General features: G+C 38.0%; 1 long non-coding RNA gene across 1 annotated transcript; it reads left to right on the forward strand.

Annotated features, from left to right (window-relative positions):
- The first annotated feature begins 4129 nt into the window (after positions 1 to 4129).
- On the forward strand, positions 4130 to 18159 carry LOC116441988. The gene is made up of 3 exons (XR_004239326.1): positions 4130 to 4290; positions 14255 to 14438; positions 17890 to 18159. It is a non-coding gene; the product is annotated as an uncharacterized LOC116441988 (long non-coding RNA).
- The last annotated feature ends 398 nt before the right edge of the window (positions 18160 to 18557 follow it).

The raw sequence follows: 18557 nt of genomic DNA on the forward strand, positions 1-18557 counted from the left end.
GTGTGTGCCCATATGAGTGTAGGAAGGTGGGAACTGAATGGCATGCTGGGAACTGAAATGCCAATGTAATATTTCATAAACTTGAAGGGTAGAACATATTTTATAATTTATTTTGGCTTGTATTTTGCCACTGCACTGCCCCATCCACCCTACTGCCCTCTCTATCCTCATTTTATTTTAATGAGCAATGATAATTTTGGACAGCTCTAAAGAAAATGTGCTGTATGAAAAGCAGGAGGTGTTATCATGTGAAAATATAACCAAATTAGAAATTATTGCAATAGCTGCAGCTGCCTAATGATCAGAAGAAATCTTGCTTTGATGTCTAAACTAGAAATAATATAATGTTTTACTGACTACATCTATCTAAACAGAATCGTATACTCTGAATGTGTTTGCATATAGAGTTGAACTCTTTGTCACTCAAATGACTGCAGAGAAACAAGATTAATACCATTTGATTGCATAGGTACACTGGCACTTTAGATTGCTTGCTTCTGTCAGGACTGCATTTCTCCTGTGCGTGAATGACTCCGTTTAGCTTTCCTGTGTGCTACTACTACGTAGTGATATACTGTTACTAGAGAGGCATGCAAGGAGAATAGGCACTCTATACAACTAGATTTTCACTGGGGATCACACTTGAGTTATTTCTCATGTGTGACTGCTTTTTTCCCTGTCTAAACTTTATAACCATTGCAGGAGGTCAGATAAAGAAGCCAGAGTTAGAAGAGGACTACTGATGCTAATTGCCCTTGAAAAGAGTTTTCTACATTAAACAACTCCTGCTTTAAAAGACACCATCAGAAACATCTAATTAAATGTAAATCAGAGAATAAGAGCAAAAGAAGTGCCCCCTTGGAGATATTTTGATGACTTGATGGAATCTGGAAGCAGCTCCTTCTAGCTTGAACAGTGTGCCCGAACTGACCAGAGTGAATGTAAGATCTATATGGACTATATTAAAAGTAAGGCCAAGTGAGATCTTAGTGCTTAGGCTAGAACACCCTTTTGTCTCACATTTTCTGTCCCTTCCTCATTCTTTTCTCCTTTCTACGATTCTGTCTTTAAACTCTCCACCATATGACATTTGCAAGAAGGGAACAGAGCAGATCTGGCAGAGTCTCTCTGTGCTGCTGCACTGGTTGATGTCTACTACCTGAGACAAGGTGCAATAAGCACCAGGAACTGCTAGAAACTTCTGGTTCTCATTTCTCTTTTTAGGCTTCCTGCTCAGAGGGGCACCTAACTCACATATCTGCACAGTGATTGATATAATTGTACATTTAAAAAAATTGTACATAAAGCAACCACAAACATTGGTATAAAAATAAGTTATAAGTCAGATTTACTGTAGATGGCTATGTAGTAATATGACTATGTAAGTAAAACAGATTGGATATAGGTATAGATAGAGATAGAGGTTTTTTTAATAAATAACAGATTTTGCCTTCATGATGAACTTCACTCACTTGTGCAAATGTCCAAACAAAGACATCTAATACAGTAACAGGAACTACCAAAACTTTTCTGATAACCAAATATGTCCAAAATATATCCTGCATTCTCTGGGACTTCTATGCAAATGCTGCACCATTCCAACCATGGACTGAATTTCACTGCGTATGTATTTGTGTCATGTTTTCTTATTTTTATTGTGTTTGAACTAATCCTTCACCAGAAAAAAATATTACATACTTTGACACTGAAAGCAGAGTAGATGCAAGGAAGAGAAAAAAATGAATATCAGGAAATAACACCAAGTTAATAAGACCAATTTTCAAAGTGTGCAATCATGACCAAAATTTTTACTGGAAATTAAGGCATGCTATTAATATGATTCATTATGACAATACAAAAGGAATCTTGCAGTAGGACAATTCAGGTAAAGAAGCTAACTTTAGCAGTTTTCAAGAAGCAGTAAAGCTGTGAAAACAGAATCTGTTTATAAGCATTAAAGCCTTTCCAGGTTTCAAAAGGATTCAATGGGGAAAAAAGAAAAGTAAAATGGGTAGTCCACAAAATTGAGAACATTATAAACTTTGAATATTATCGAATTCAAAAGTATCCATTTTTTAATGCTAAATATAGGCTAAAATACTCATGAGAAACTATTGGCATTACCGACGTTTTTCCATTTCAATAAAATCTTGTGTAATTCTTGTGATTCTAATCATAAAGCAGAGATTAAAATTATTATGTGGGTTGTCTTGTTTACCAATACTTTGAAAACCATAATATCGTAACTAGTACATCTTACATTAGAATGCTAATTAAAAATATCATAAGCATGGGTTGCCAAGATTTTCTTGAAAGAAAAATTGAGCTCTTTTCCATGGGAACAACTTCGAAATTTTTAAAGATTTTGCTGAATTGTTTTGTTATTCTGTTAATAGCACAGCAATTATGAAGCAAAAAAGGTATTAAGAATGAACGATTCACTGAACTCATTCTGTTGTAATGAACCATCACATTCTAAGCATTTTTTGCTGTGTAGTATAGTATAGAAGCCTGCAAACTCCATGTTTTAAAACAAGTACTTGAATACCAGGTAAGGTATGTTTTAATGGACACATTATTTTATTACCTTGTATTGGGGCATTTCCACACACCAGAACCTGGTCATTGCTCAAGAAGCCTCAGAGGAGTCAACAGAATTTTTATACTTCTGAACATGCATCCTGTGTCCAGCTGATGTAGCGCACAGCAGGAAACGTGCCACAGTCACTTCAGGTTGGTCACTGTTATTCTGCAGTAGTGGTCTGTGTGATCATAACATCTGCTCAATAAAAGTTTGGCCAGCAAATGGGGATGCTGAGCTCCTGCTTTGTTGCAGTGCCCATTAACTTGGGCCCAGATAAACATCCGCATCTTCTCCCATGTGCAAAATGAGAACATCTAACAATTTACACAGTCTCAGTGCTCAGTTTGCTGCACTATATAATCAAGGAGCAAGTAGCTCCTGATTGTTTGCCCTCTCACACTGGCAAGCCCTCCCTAGTCTGCCTGCTCTTTGCAAGTTTGTGCTCCCTGATCCTGGACTAGCCCTCCACAAAACGTGGTTTCCAGAGCACTGTGTGCTTTGGGTGACATTTTCAGAAGTACAAGGGGAGCTTTTGTGTTGGGCTGTGTACATATCAGGAGGTCAACACCAAACACAGTAAAGCTGTATTGCCTCCCTGAATAGATAAGCCCCAGCCCCATTATCAAATAAAGAGATCTTGGCTCTGAAGTGCCTAAGTCACTTTTGAGAAAATATGGTCAGATTCTTTTGTAAAATGTAACTTGTTTGACCACTTGGTTCCTGAGAGAAGTCAGCCGCCTCATATACACAGAAACTCGGTAACACTCAGAAAGTACATGTTCAGCCAGCTGCCTCCTTCCTACTGTATTTAAAATGCAGCTTCCTACAGGAGAAGGGAAAGATCAGGAATCTGTATCTCACTTCATTTACCCTCAGACGCAGAAATACAAGGCGATATTTTGAGAAGCAGCATGAAAAAATCCATCACAAATGATAAAAGACTATGGTTTCAAAACCCGCCTGTTTCCTCAGAGAGAAGGGCTTTGTGATGGAAGCTCTCTGTTGTTGAGGAGAAAGCACACACCACGTATGTGTAAACATATCCCACATAGTCTGTGACGCACTGATTCCCTTCTAAACATAGAGCACGTTATCAGCACTGCTGTGCATATCAGCAGCTGAGAGGCTGCTCAACACCATGTTTATCTAATGGACCATAATCATAATAGACAGAGCGACCGAGCACAATAGACAGTGAGATGTGTAACTATGTTCTGAGCTAGTACAAGTCCTTTTTTCTCTTCCCCAGTCGGGGAAAGGAGGGGGTGAGGGCATTACACAAGACAGATCACACGGCTGTCCGGCAGCCACTGAACCATAGCATAAAGGCCTTGTTTAGATAAATAATGACTGCTTTACTTTATTCTTAGAACTGGAAGTCTCTAGAACTGAAACATAATGTCCCACAACTGCTTCTGGCATCTGTTTTTCAGGGAGAGGATTGGGCCATTTATAAGGGGATCCATTTTCACAAAGGTTTGCACTGTTGCAGAGAGAATTCATCTCTTCCCATCAATAGGTCCCATCCACTTACAAAGGGCAACAAGGCAATGAACTAAGAGTTTCTACACAGTGTTTTGGAAATTAACTAGGCAATCAAATCACGCGCCTTCCTCAAGCCTCTTCCAATCATCCTACAAGTGTCCCAGGAAGAGTATATTAAGCAAAGGGAAAACTAGCATCATCTGAACAGCTTGGATGTTAAGGTATTTCCTTCCCCAGTGTTTGTGGGGGTGGGGGGAGGCGTGTTTATTACTGGTTTTCTGGTTTTAACTTTATAATCAAGAACACTTTCAGAATTCAGCTTCATGGTTTGCTGGGCTCTGGAAATTAGAATGAAGCTGACATACTTCCATGTACATGCAAATGTTTAAAATTGCTTTATAAACTGGGTATCTGAAGGTGTTCACAGAAGACTTCACTTCTCCTAAGACAACCACAGCAGTCTGAAAGGAGATATTTTCCCTCATCTCAGGAAGTGAATACAAGAAAAAAGACCAGAGTAAATAATAAGGTTTACTCCTGAATCCTATCTCAGTTTCCGCTGAGAAACTGCTTTTGTGAAGCACCTGCAGTGTGAATAGTTTGTTCATCAATTTATTCCTTTTTCCCCAACTGTGACTTACTAGAAAATGGCTCATGAACTCTCTTAAATCTGTTACATATTTGACATTTATTCTAGCTCAGAAACCGTGTTAGTCTGTGGTTAGTTCATAACCTGATCATGACAGGTTTTACTATCCATTTTAGTGACCGTGCAAGTGTTGACTCCTTCCCAGAGGCACCTAGCTTCACAACCAAGTGAAGCTCACTTCAGTGTTTGACAAGATCACTCCATTGGCAAGGAGGCAGTGGATCCTACTCAAACACACATGCAACAGATGGCAGGCAGGAAGAGGGAGTGAGAGGGGACAGAAAGGCAGGGAGAGCCTCCATGTGAAGTTACAGCCAAGGAACAACATGCTGTCTGGAGGATTCTTTTGGGCAGAGGAGAAAAAGCCCAGGAAGCATGACTAAAAGCCTGGCTATGTGGGGATATGTCCAAATGAAGAGATAAGAATCAGGTAGGATGACCTATTTTGAGTGCCTGGCTTTTTTGCACTTCTGGGAAATTTATTACTGCAGAAAATATGGAGGCAAAGAGTAGTTTAATTGACAGGCTAACACTGATGGATGCGATATTCCAGGGAGACATCTGCCTAGGCAGGAGAGTGAGCAAATCTTTAAACTGACTGCACAAGTGCTTCTAAAATTTTGGCTTGTTTTTCATCTTTATAACGCTGTAAATTTTAGAATGAACTTTAAAGGGTAACCACTAGGCATTACTTGATCTACCTGCTTCACAGATAGTTTAACTAAGACCCAGGAAAGCAAGGGGGTTTTACTCCTGTCGTGAGAGGAAAGATTGGCAAGAGCATAACAAAGTGAAGGTCATTTAGGAATTCCATTTCAAGTATTTTAGATATAAAACCACATAGTGACACCAAGCCATTCAGGAAGCTGTAATTATCTACTCTGTTTTGGAGAATACTTGTGACAAACCAGCCAGTGTTGGAAGTAGTGGCCTCAGATAAGAAAAGTCTGTAAAATTCAAGCTTCAGCAGAAATCTAAAGATGAGTCACAACCAGGGTTAAAACTGAAGCAAAAGCCTACATTGCATTAAGATTCTTCATTAAGATAAACGACCAAGACACACACAGACATACACACACACACACACACACACACACACACACACGCATGCGCACGGTCACAGTCGCTATTGCCTCCTACTAGGAACAGTTCAGTCTTTTCCTGATGATTTTATATACCCACCCTCTGGGGATACAGCTGACTGCTAGCAATTACCCTTGATACACCAGCAGGTATTTCCTGAGGGGAAATGACAATCCTAATAGCTAGTGACTGGTAAGCCTCCAGCTGACTGAGGCAGTTTTAACTCCTGACACACTGGGTCCTGTCCATTCACCTTATCACAAGTACTTTAATGCCTTCTTTGCAGGGAACTCAATGTTTCTAGAAAAATTTTAAATTGGTTTTATGGATACAAAACTTTGCATCGCTCATTTCCATCTGCTTCTGGTTGCCAAGCTGTAGAGCAGAAATCTGGAACAGATCACAGCATGGCTCCGCTCTCCCAGATATCTCCACTACTTAGCAAACATGAGGGGGTGAAGGTCTCTGAGGTTGAAGCACCACAAGTGGTGAGAGAGAAGACTTTCCACAAGAGTGAGAGCAAGTAACAGAATCCACAAACTTTCCCAGGGCTTCATTTTCAAAGGCCAGTGGGACTGTCTTTGCCTCTCTGCCACCCTGAGGTGCATGTAGCTGTCCCACTGCCAGCTTTGCCATGTTCCTGTGGCCTCCTCAGCCCACTCTGTAGACCTGCCTCAGGTCTGCCATGCCCAGGAACACCAGGCAAGATAAGGCTGGCCACCCTGTGTAGCTGTTCTCCTTAGACGTGGCAGCAAGAGACTGATCCCATATTAATTGGGGTTCCCAGCGAAACCAAGCTTAGCCTCTCACCCAGGAATTTAAGTGACAACATTGATGCTCAGTGAGATAATTATCCACAACTGAAAATTTTAATCAATGGTAACAACAATATTTTAATAAAGGAAGAAGAGAAAATTCCTAACCAAGTAAAACAACTGACTATAATATGCACTACTTAAGCCACGAAGTATGACCATCTCACAGCCAGCTTTGCAAAGCTGCACCAGCCAGTTTCTTCCTCCTTCCTGTGGTAACATTTCCTTCCCATTTTGAGACTTTCAAGTTTTCCCACATAATAAGATCAGTTCAAGCTACTTCTACTCTTCTGTCTTCCTCTTTCCCACCAGCTCCCTGCTAGCTGTGTCAGTTAAGTGCTGCAGTTTCTGGTTTTTTCTCCTCTAAATAAAAATACATCTATCACTAAGAGATCTATAGGTCTTCTTGCCTAAGCAAGACTCTTAAACAGATTCTCATATTTCAAAAATTAGCAGGAGACATTTTAATAGTGTTTTCACCTCTAACTGTCACATACTTACAGAAGAAGCCATTGCCTTACTCTAGTATCCTTACTCTCCCTAGGAATATTGAACAACTGTCTAATACACACTTTCTGACATTATTCCCAGAACAAACTATTTTCCAACTCATAATATGCCTTTCCTTTTCTCCGAAGTGGCTCTCAGGTACAACAAATTACATATATAAAGCTAAAGCAGCCACCTCTCACACCAGCCCTTTGGATCCTATCTGTTCTCCTTGGCAGACACTGACAGGAAGCTCCTCTACTGGGGTATATTCCTGGTGGGACGGAGAGTTACTGGAGTGCATCACTTTTTAAGTCAGTCTTCCAGTTTTTCCAAGAGGTTGTCTGTGAAACAGTCAGATGTAAGACATCACTCATCTTAGTAGGGTATTGATAAATCCCATTGAGTTCAATAAGACTTTTGCTTCTCAAGTGCTTTGGCAGTTCTGGAAACTCCACTGCTAAACCTCTCAGGGTGAAGCTAAAGAGAAGCTTCTCATCAGCTCAAACCCTGCTTTGGCATGTCTGGATCAGCTTTGGAATTTACAAAATTAGATCAGACTCATTAGGATTCTAGAAAAAAACAAAAGAAAAACTTCTTCCATTTAGTCCTCTGTTGATGAGATAAACCCATAAGTCTCCTACTTAAGTATTTTCCCTTGCAATAGCATACATAGACATACATGAGTATATGTATGTATATATATATATGCATATATAACGCCCACAAACATGCATATGTAATACAAGTATATATAGGAAGCATGAATAAAACAAACCAAATCCAAATATTTTGAAAATTCAAATCCACCTAGATACAGTATGCAAACCTAAGGCATTGTAGATATGGCTTTTGGCACCCATTATTAGATAGCAATAGTAGAATAAATTATTTAACAATACCCAGAAACTAACTATATTTTGTGGGATTTTGTTGGATTTTGCTTTTTACTTTAGATCAACATTAGTCTGCTGCTAGCTGGATTTGTTTACTTAAAAATGCTTCTGAATGCTTTGATAGAGACAAGTGTTCTAATATTATTGCCAAATTTTTGCCAGATTGAAAATGTGCATGGCTTATTTTCCTTCTAAGACTGCACAAGAACACTATGTCTCAGGTCTCAGTTCGCAAATCCTGCAAGTTCTTGCTGATAGCTTTTTTAGAAAATTGTAGTTCCTACATGGACAAAGCACAGACCATGTCCTTACAGTGCAAAATTTCACTAGTTTGCACAACCTCCTCAGTATGTGGTTCTGAATAAATTTGTACTATATCACTGCTTCCAACACACAGTTTAGAATTGCAGTTCTAATAAAGACATAGGCACATACCAGAGTTTCCAAATATTTGCTCAAAAGGGAGCCAGAGAAGCAAAGTCTACAGCTAGGAAGTGCAATGCATTTTACAATTATTCATCCTTTTTTGGGAAAAGACTACCAACTACTAAAAAAAAGCAGTCTTCAATGGACTGCATGACTTGAATACACTATAAGCTTTCTAGATGGCACAAACTGTCCATGTTTGTGTTTGTGTGTCAGTGTTAGAAGCACAGTTCATCTCTCAGAATCTCACAAACCAGAGCACAGAAGTGACCCAAGGGAGTGCACAAGAGAAAAGGAAACCAAAGAAAGTGGCTGACACCAATAGGCAAAGCTGTGGCAACCTTTTGATTTGCTTTAAGTAGAAGAATATAGATAGGGAAAAGCATTTGGAGAGAGTAGGATGAAGACCAAAGTCCGCTTTGTACTTTCCCAGATCAGCAACCCACACTGGTCATTCCCTTTGGGCAATTTCTTGCTGAAAAGGAGATTCCTGTTACTAGGAAGGGTTTTGAGGAGAACAATTTCAATTTCCAAGTGATATTGCCACTGATTTTTCTTGACAGCAGTGTAAAACTGTTCCCTGGCCACCCAGGAAGAATTTTCCTTCATGATTCCAGGCAATCAGTTTTTTGCTCCCATCTTGCAGCATCAACCCAGTATTGAGCTGGCAAGCACTGAGCCAGTCTAACATTTTTGTAAAGTTCTGTGCAAAGGTGGTGGGATGCACACCAAGCTTAATAGATTGATTTAACATTAATATTTACAGGATATTTAGATTATACTCAGCTTAATGTCTGGAAGTAGACCCCAGCTGTTTTTTCTGAAAATGCTAGCAAACACTTCCCGTTGGTCTCCAAGAGTAATCTGAAGAGAAAAAAAAAAAAAAAAAAAAAAAAAAAAAAGGCCAACAAAAAAACCCCAAACAACAGCTAAGGCAATCTCTGCACTCTTGATCTCGTAATTAAAGTCTTCCTGATCTTAATTCCTGACTGAATTGATGTTGTCCTCCCCTAATACCTGCACTAAAGAAAATCTCTTTGGACTATTGTAGTTTTGATAAAACTTTCGACTTCAGAAAAATTATTCCTTATAGAATTCAATTGTTAGTACCCATGTGGCATGTGTTAGCCTTTTGCATGAAGCTGAGCAGAAATATGGGGATACTTTTACAAAGGGGAGGAATTGCACTCTCGGGAAAAAGCAGCTGATGTGTGACCATGGTAATTTAAACATCGTTCTGGTGTTTTGGGCAACCATCTATCAAAACACAACTAATATATACCATAATTAGAAACAAGACAGTGAGATAGAGAAGGTGATACTCAATGAAAATGAAAACATTTAATGAAGATTGGTCTGTGGAGAGAGAAGCAAGGAATTTTGAATAATCTGTGTTTGTGTACACAGAAAACAAAAGAATTAAAAACACAATTACTGGCGGCAGAAAGAGTAAATACCAAAAGATCTGTAACAAACAGGCATGGTCAGAAGAAGAATGGCTAATGTCCACATGCAGTTGGCATTCAGCAGTGAGTGCAAGTGATACATCTATTATAGTGGGCAGACAACCAAATGAATATAAATTGTGGAGTGGGAGAGGATATGAAGAGGAAAAAGAAGAATGGTGGTTTGCTTTTGTTCCAAGCTATGACATTAGGCAAATTATGGAAAGGGAGGAGAATTTCTTAAGAGACTGAGAGCAAAGACTTGAGAGAAATCTCAGTAACATGAATTAAAAGTTAAAATAGACACAAATTTAAAATGAAGCCTGTACAGTTATTCCTTGAAGAGAAAGGGATTACCATCACCAGAATTCCACAACTACTTTCAACTTTATCCCTCTCCGTGAGGTTACAGTTATTAAGCTGCAGTGCATTTCTTAATGACTGGATCATATTCTAAAGTTCAGAATTACACATAGCACAGGAAATATTTATTTCTCCAGCAGTCTAAGGTTCATTGCCTCTTAGTGAAGACTTTTTATGTCAAATGACACCTTTCAAATCTCCTTCTTAATGAAATGCAAAAACAGCAAAAGGGAAACAAAAGAATGGAATTTTTTTCTGACTTGTTCAGAAATGGCCCATCTTTTATGTTCAAGTTTTAAATAATAACATAAAATCATACTGGGACAGAGACTACACCAGCAGTATTCAAGATAATACCTTTCATTTCAGAAAGGTATGAATATCTTATAGTAGTGGTGAGGCAATAATAAGAAGAACTACAATTGGAGCTAGTTATTACTGACTACTGAGATGGCCACCTAAAAACAGAGACTAGACAACAATAAGGGAATAAAGGTAGGTATTTATTTGAAGGACCTTCAAGGTACACCCTGGGGAGTTAAAAGGCTACACCCAAGATGGACCCCAAGTCATGAGTTCTTCACACTTTTATAAGTTTGATTCATTTGCATATCAGGGTTAATTGGCCAATTATATCTTCAGTTCATGATGTAATTACCCCAAGTTTGCCCCTCTTCAGACATTTTGGGGCCTGGTGTCCTTGATGTGGGAACCTAGAGAGGTTTGTTATGTCTAACCAGCATGAGAGAACAGTAGCTAACAGGTCACAAGAAACTTCAGAGTTACACACTTGGCAGTACAGTATTTAAAAAACATAAAAGCTAAAACCAAAGGCATCACTTTTCCTGAAATAATAAGATTTGAATTTCCTAAATACAGGCAGAGGTAGTATCTACTTCTGGTCATGGCAAAAGATAATAACTTCCCAACACCCATGGGAAAAGAAAGACCAGTAGAGAAGCCATGGTGAATTTAACTTCGATTTGAAAAGAGCCTGGCTCTGATATGGGAGATTGTTAAGAGAAAAGCTCTGCTACCACCTGCCCCCTAGGGTGGAAAACCTCATTTGTTTCTGCCCAAGCATAACTCAGGGAAAGGATCCCCAACCAGATCACAGTTAAAGGCTTTGGGCTGATCTGAGTAGTGGTTCCATACTAATTTCTTCTCTCCCACTCCCTCCTCCACCCTCCACCCCAAGGATGAAGGGAACTTCATCCTTCACTTGCTTTCTTCATTGCAGGGAAAACATCAGTTGCTCAGACAGAAAAAGTTTTGCCTCGCCTTTATTTTTCTTCCCTTTTTGCTTTTCCTTCTCTCTTTTTTCTCCCCTTTTTTTCATATCCTTTGTTGCTGTTGTTGCCTTTTGCTAACTGATCTTAAATAAACTTCTGATTCCCATGACCCACTGCATGACCAAAAACGAAAGGAATATCGAAATATTTTCCACAATATAAATAATACATAAATAATACTATATTTTCATAGGGTCTACCATCACACACACAAAAAAATCTAGAAATGACTATAGGGACTCTAGGGAAAGGACAAAGCTGTTGGTCCAAATTGAAGTGAATGGTCCATAGATCAGACACTTGTATCTAGGCTTTGTCCCTTCCAAACAGTCATCCTAGCTACAATAATCCAAGAATTTCAAGAACCCATTCCTCAGTACTCAGTTCTTCAAAGTCATAAGGGTCTGGGGGTTCCGGAATGCACTAAGGAATGAACACATAGAGTAATTAGAGGAGGAAAATGTGTTACTCTTCCTCTGTACCAGAATGAAAGAGGTGATTCATTACAGAGAAAAGATTTACAAAGTAAAGCAGCACAAAGCCACATCCAACAACTTAATCTCTCCTTATGAGCAATAGTTGAATGATTTTCTAAACATTTTTCAAATCATCACATTCCTTTTTCAATCGTTATCTTCTATTAATATCATTATCTTCAGCTTCATTCTTTTCTCATTTCTTTTTAAAATTATCTTTCCTTCTTTCTTTTTCTTTTTTTTAAATACATAACCAACCTTCCTGTAAGAACTCAGAGATTTTCATCCCTTAGCCAGTTGAAGCTCTGAAAATACTGAAAATATTTCGCTTTCCCAAGAACTAAAATGTTGGGAACTCAATGTTATTGTGATAGACAAATAATTTAAAATTAAAATAATAGTGCACCCAGACATTTTTGTAATGCATAACTGAAGCAGAACCAAGCTTTCACTGTAACTGTGCAGGGAGTAATTCCTTCCTTATACATATTCACATTACCTCTCAACATGCTTAGTGACACAAGACAAATGCTCCATAGGAACATCTGGAGATGAGGGCAGTGTCTTCCCAAGAAAATGGGGTAAAATATGGCAGAATTCTCATAAAATACTTTTGAATTTGTCTCAGGATATTAGTAGCTTTCCATATGAACAGCCAATATTTGGACACATTTCAGTTTAAACCCAAACATTTGTTTAGATAATTCAGTATATCAAATTGGTTTAAGTCCACCCATGACCAAACCAGAATTCTTATTCTACTCAATTTGTAAATCTTGTCCATTATTAGACACATAAACATGATGCTTCATAAAGCATATCATAAATTTTACATCTGCAATGTCAGAGCAGAGAGAATCACAATGCAATGTTATCACAGCTACACCTGATAAGACACACATAAAAGATGAGGGTTTTTTTAAAAAAATTAGAGACCTCTGGGATAAAAGTAGTGATACAACTGATGCATGAAATCAAATACAACATTTTATCTTTTCTATTAAAGGATATTTCAACTAAGTAAATTTGGTACACTAAGAAATCTGTCACAGTGCCCACTGCTGTTTTTTGAAATTTACATAACTGATGCACAATATGAAAGGAAAAGTGCAAGTGCAATTATGTATGCAGGTAGTATACCTGGTGTAAGCTGTAGTGTATTATAATATATTAATATAATAAAAAATCCAGAACATAATGAATAAAAACAACATTCAGATGGTTGTATTAAGTGTCCAGATCCACCATGTTCCCTGTTCACTCTGCTAAGTCCATTTATGCTCTGACTGCTGAAATTGCAAGTTGTCTTGAAAAACAGTAGAAATGCATTCAGTTGCAAGGATGAATTTTAGAACAAGGAAACTCATAGAGTTGGAAAGAATTGCTGTTGAAATAATTAATAAGACTCTGAGCAATTGAGATTCTCAGCATAAACGTGATGATATTGGAATGTGGTTAATTTTTTTTGTGGGGAGGTTATCTCATTTAATTAGGTCTTGCAGTCCTTGGACAGCTCTTTTAGATATGAAAAGGAGCACTCAGTGTTGGTATTTTCTACAGTTTAGAAAATCTGCCTGCATTGATTACAATGCAGGCATTTCCACACAGAATCTCCCAAATACCTGGGCCAAACTGGAAACAAGAGCAATTGCATTTTAAAACTGCAAAGGAGCCAAAGGAGTAGTTTCTCTAGTTATGTACTAAAGGGCACAGAGCTAGATAGGGAGCATGTGCCTTCTTATGTGTATCTGTCACTGACACAATTCAATCAAGGAAGCAGTAAACTTGCCCCATGTGTTTTCTCTGTTAATTGCTTTCTTCTATTGTTCAGATTCCAGAGGACACTGGGAGTCCCCAGTAAAGATGTGGTATGTCAGAAGGCTTACCAAAACACGTCTTTTTTTAAATGTTCCTTTCAGCAACTTGTGAAATTCCTCACCTTCGTCTTTCATTCCCCAGGGAGCAGGCTCTGAGGAAGTGGACGGCACCAACAGATCGGCTGCTTTGAAATTACAGACCATTTAACCAAGAAAACTTGAAAGACATAATCTTTTCTTCTACTGACCTTGCGGCTCCCCCATATGAGCCTACCACCATTGTATCTGCAGTTACAGATTTTGGCTGTCACTTCCTCCTATATTTTTAACAGATGGGTTCATTTGTTAGTATGCTTTTTCTCATGCCTGCTTTTAATTTTCCTCTTTCCCCATCCTCAAAGCACCAACTTTATATGTAATGTTTCCTCTCTCAGAGACACATCACCCTCCACAGCCCTGCGGAGGCCAAGGAGTCTGAGACCTCACTCTACCACCATGAGGAGCGTGTCAGCTGCTCTGCACCAGGGAAGAGCTTTCTGTGAAATACAAAAAATCCTTCCCAGGGGACAGTGACATGACAAGAACAACTCATTGTTTTGGGTTTATATTCACAAAAGGGTCAGTTGTTTTTTTAACATTTAAATATCTTTCCAAATGATTGACAAATTAAATGTGCCTCACTGAATAGGAGGTCAACCCTAACATTCAAGGTACAGGATTTTACTTGCAGGTAGAGAAAAAAAAAAATATTTAGGGTAATAAAGTCTTCATTAACTAAGTACTTTCAGTAGAGTCACAGAAGTAAAACTTGGGCAGCTATTAGCAATCTGACAAGATGCTGTTTATTTAGGTCAGATCTTCAGAGTGTCTGTTAGCCCTGTAATGATTTGTTAATATCTGTAATTTTCCTTAAGGCTAAACAAATGAGGAAGCCATCTTGTTTTCCACATCATTGGACCTAGCATGCTCCAGCAGATTACCATGGCAACCAGAGCAAGTGTGCCCAGTGTGAAGGGAACGGTCTAGGCCTCATTTCCTAAAAGCATGTTCCTACTGAGGTTGACTCACCAATTAAAAGACTTTTCTGTCCTCCAGGGTTTCAGGGATGTAAATAGAGACGTGAAGCCCGGCTGATCAGCTGCTTTACCTGATCTAGCCACTCTTACCAATTGCCTAAATATAGAAAAAATATCCAGCAAGTAGGGAAAGAAGAATTTCTGGAATTTCATCAAGGACTGGGTTAATCCTAAAATAAATAAATAAATAAATAAATTTTTTTTTTAGATAAAGGTTGCTTTGAAAAGTGCATTGAGACAATTCTTGTGATTTTGTGATTGCTGAGTAAACAGCTTGAACAGGGGGGTGTTCTCCAAACCTTGGAAGATGCTCATAGTGCATCTTTTACAGCATCAACAATAACATGTTTTGTCATCAGCCCTCTGTCAGCGTGTCTGAGTCACACACATTTGGTATAAGTGAGGATTAATTATAGATCTAATGAAAAAAAAATATGTGAGACTGTGGGATGACTGTTCCAACATAGCTTTTAGGCATCATTCATTTTCTTATGATCAGCTGCTCACAAGTTGCTTTTATTAAACAGAACTAAATTTTATAAAGAAAGGACAGCTTTATAGTACCATCAATTAATGAATTGTCTCATCATGATATCAGTTTGCTTAGCACAAAATTGTGGCTGCAGCTGATTCAAACCAAAAATTTTCTGTAATATTTTTTTCCTATTTTACTAGACTGATTTAGAAAAGAAGATAGAATAAATTGAGAAATGTGACAGAACTGCAAATATTAGCAATAAAATAACATTTTGGTCAAAGTGAAATAATTGATTTAATAGGTAGTCATTGTCAAAATGTAGATCAAGTACTGAAAGAAACAGTAACACTACACATTGGACTCAGTATAAGATCCATCTTAACACATTCACAGTTGATCACGTAAATGTCACTTATTGGAGAACATCCATTACAAAACTCCAAAAGCCTTCAAAACCTTCAGAAATAAAGGGCTAGAACAGCCACCAGAGACAGAACACTAGTAAAAAACATCTCTGCATACTGCTATCCTGTTTGGAAAAACACTGAACACACAGTAGTTTTCAGTCATGAGTTTCTGAACAGCAGTAAATCCAAAATTGTATCATTCTGTTCCTACTGAGCAAAGAAAAACCCAGCATTATGCTTATTTAGTACATTCAGGGCATGCCCTTATATGTGAGATCAGTATAAGACATAGGGTGAAGTAGACTTAACGTACAGACCCACATTTTGTACTGTACTCCAAATGAAGGACACAAAGCAGAAAGGTGGATCTGTCTAGAGCACCAAGCCCATATCTCTCCCTTTTAAGATGCATGTAAGTCCCTGTCAAATTTTTTCGAACCATATCTTCTATTAATTTCCTTTAGAATCTCAGGTGGTTTTGAGTCCTATTTAAATACCTAAATACTTTGCTGACTTGCTTCCAAATCACAGTAAGTATACTCAGAATCCCAATTCAGAAAAATAGCTGCTTCTAAACTAATAACATTAACACCACTCTATTACTCTCCATAGACCATCACTCAAAATATAATTCTGCCCATCCCATTGAATAAATGTGATTCCCTGTTATTGAATCTAACTAGCTAAATATATTCTGTTTAAGAGTTATCTTGTAGATAAACTCAGTAACTGCCTGCCTTGGACAATCAACAGCAAATTGTGGCTATGGTTTTAGCTCACTAAATAATCAGCATTTCCTCTAACAGTTTCCTAGACACAGTGCTGTCCAATTTGACAGAGCTCATTAGTTTTCAACTCTTGAGGAAAACAAAGTGTTGCTATAAGAAAATTTCTTGAAAAGACCAGATAAAAATTCTATTTGCATGTACCTCTGTGTGTTGGAACTGCTAAGAAGACTTCTTGCCTTAAAGAAAAATGCCACATTTTAAGAATTACTTTAAAATACTGCATTTTAAAATGGAAAGAAACAATATAGAAAGTATATAGCACCATATAAAAATGATCAATTCTGACTTGTAATATTGAGTTCAGTTGTGGTTGACTCACTCTCAAGAAAGATAAAGCAGAGATTGATGAATTTCAGAGTAGAGATAGAGGTAAAGTGGGATTTATATTGGATGAGAGATTAACCCAGACAGAACAAGAGTAACAGGAGACTTGATGGAGGTATACAAAATTGCTACTAGTATAGTAATAAACTGATCAATCTCTCCTTTTATTAAACTTGTCCCATCATATAACAACATAGGATTGCAAATTAAAAGGCAATACATTCCAATTAGAAAGAGAAGTATTTACTTATGAGAGACATAGCACTGTGCAAGGTCATTAAGTGAAATACTATGGATAGAGTTGAAAAAGAAGGCTAATGTTACAACCATTAATACCTTTTGTAGACATGAAAGTCATCATAAATTAGTATTAAACCTTATGTTATGGGCTATATAGAAAATGCAATTTTTCCTTATATAGTTCTACTCATCTACTGCCATGGTTCTCTGACAAGGATTTTACCTCCCTCTGTAGCATCTACTGTCAGCTACTGCCAGCTTATTCTTTATAGATTTTAATTTTGTTTCACTGCCTACTGGTTGTAATTATCTCAGATGCATGAAAATAACATTTTATCAACTGCTTTTTATCCTTTTCCATTTGGCAAACATTGGTTTCTTGTGTGTGTTTTGAGCCAAACTGAGATCAACACATCTGTTTCAGTTTAATATCTACGGTTTATATAACAAGACCTATGCAGTAATATGCTGTCTTTACGGTGGTGTTTCCTAACCAGTGAAATCAGGCCAAAACACCTATGGCACTTTAGAATTTTACAGATTATATATAGAAATCAAGGCCTTGATAATATATCTCCGCTAAAAGATACCTTTAGTCATGCCAAACAACCTTTTTGTTTCTGCCAGCATTATCAATTGCTCAGGAAATAGTGTGCTTAGTTAATTATTGCTTTGGAGTAGGCAGATGGGGTACAAATAATCTCAGTTCAAGAGTCGCAGAAGTAATGTGAATTGTTTTCTTTTACAAATTCCCAGTGATGAAGTATGCAACTTAAATAAGAAGGATTGGGTACTGCTTTTGGCATCCTGTGATACCATGAATAGCTGCCACTGAAACCAAGAATCCTTCAAGTGACATCCATTTGCAAACCTGCCTGAGGACACATGGGTTGAATTTGCTTCGAAGAGATGCAACAAAGCACAAAATTCCAGTCTGCTTTCAAATAATCAGCCATAGTGATAAGAGTATTTGGATCCAAATATAAATTGTCATCAGTTTTTAGATGTTTCATCACTGGCTTGAAGTTAAACCCATACCACAGTAAATAAAAAAAAGCAAAACTAGTAAGATTTAGACTTATGGCAGCTTTGCTCAGATTATAGTGTCCTTATGTCAGAACCCCAAGGGCATCCACAAGTCTTGTCCTGATGAAGCCTGTCACTATCACCAGCATGATCCTGTTCAGACCTTGTGGGACAGTGCCTAACTGATGAGCACCCTGCCTCTGTGAAGGTCACTTTTGATTCCAGACTTGTCCTCCCTCTTGAAGGGAACTTGTTCTTGCTGCTCCCTGACCCAGACATGTCTTTCTAAAAATTTAAACATGGAGTTTATTACAACAGTGATTTTCACTTGAGTGAAAATTTCTCTAACCCTCAGTTCTGTGTATTTAGTTTGAGTTCAAACACCCACTTGTTGTCTT

Source organism: Corvus moneduloides, chromosome 3 (assembly GCF_009650955.1).
Source record: "Corvus moneduloides isolate bCorMon1 chromosome 3, bCorMon1.pri, whole genome shotgun sequence".
NCBI classification, from domain to species: Eukaryota; Metazoa; Chordata; class Aves; order Passeriformes; family Corvidae; genus Corvus; species Corvus moneduloides.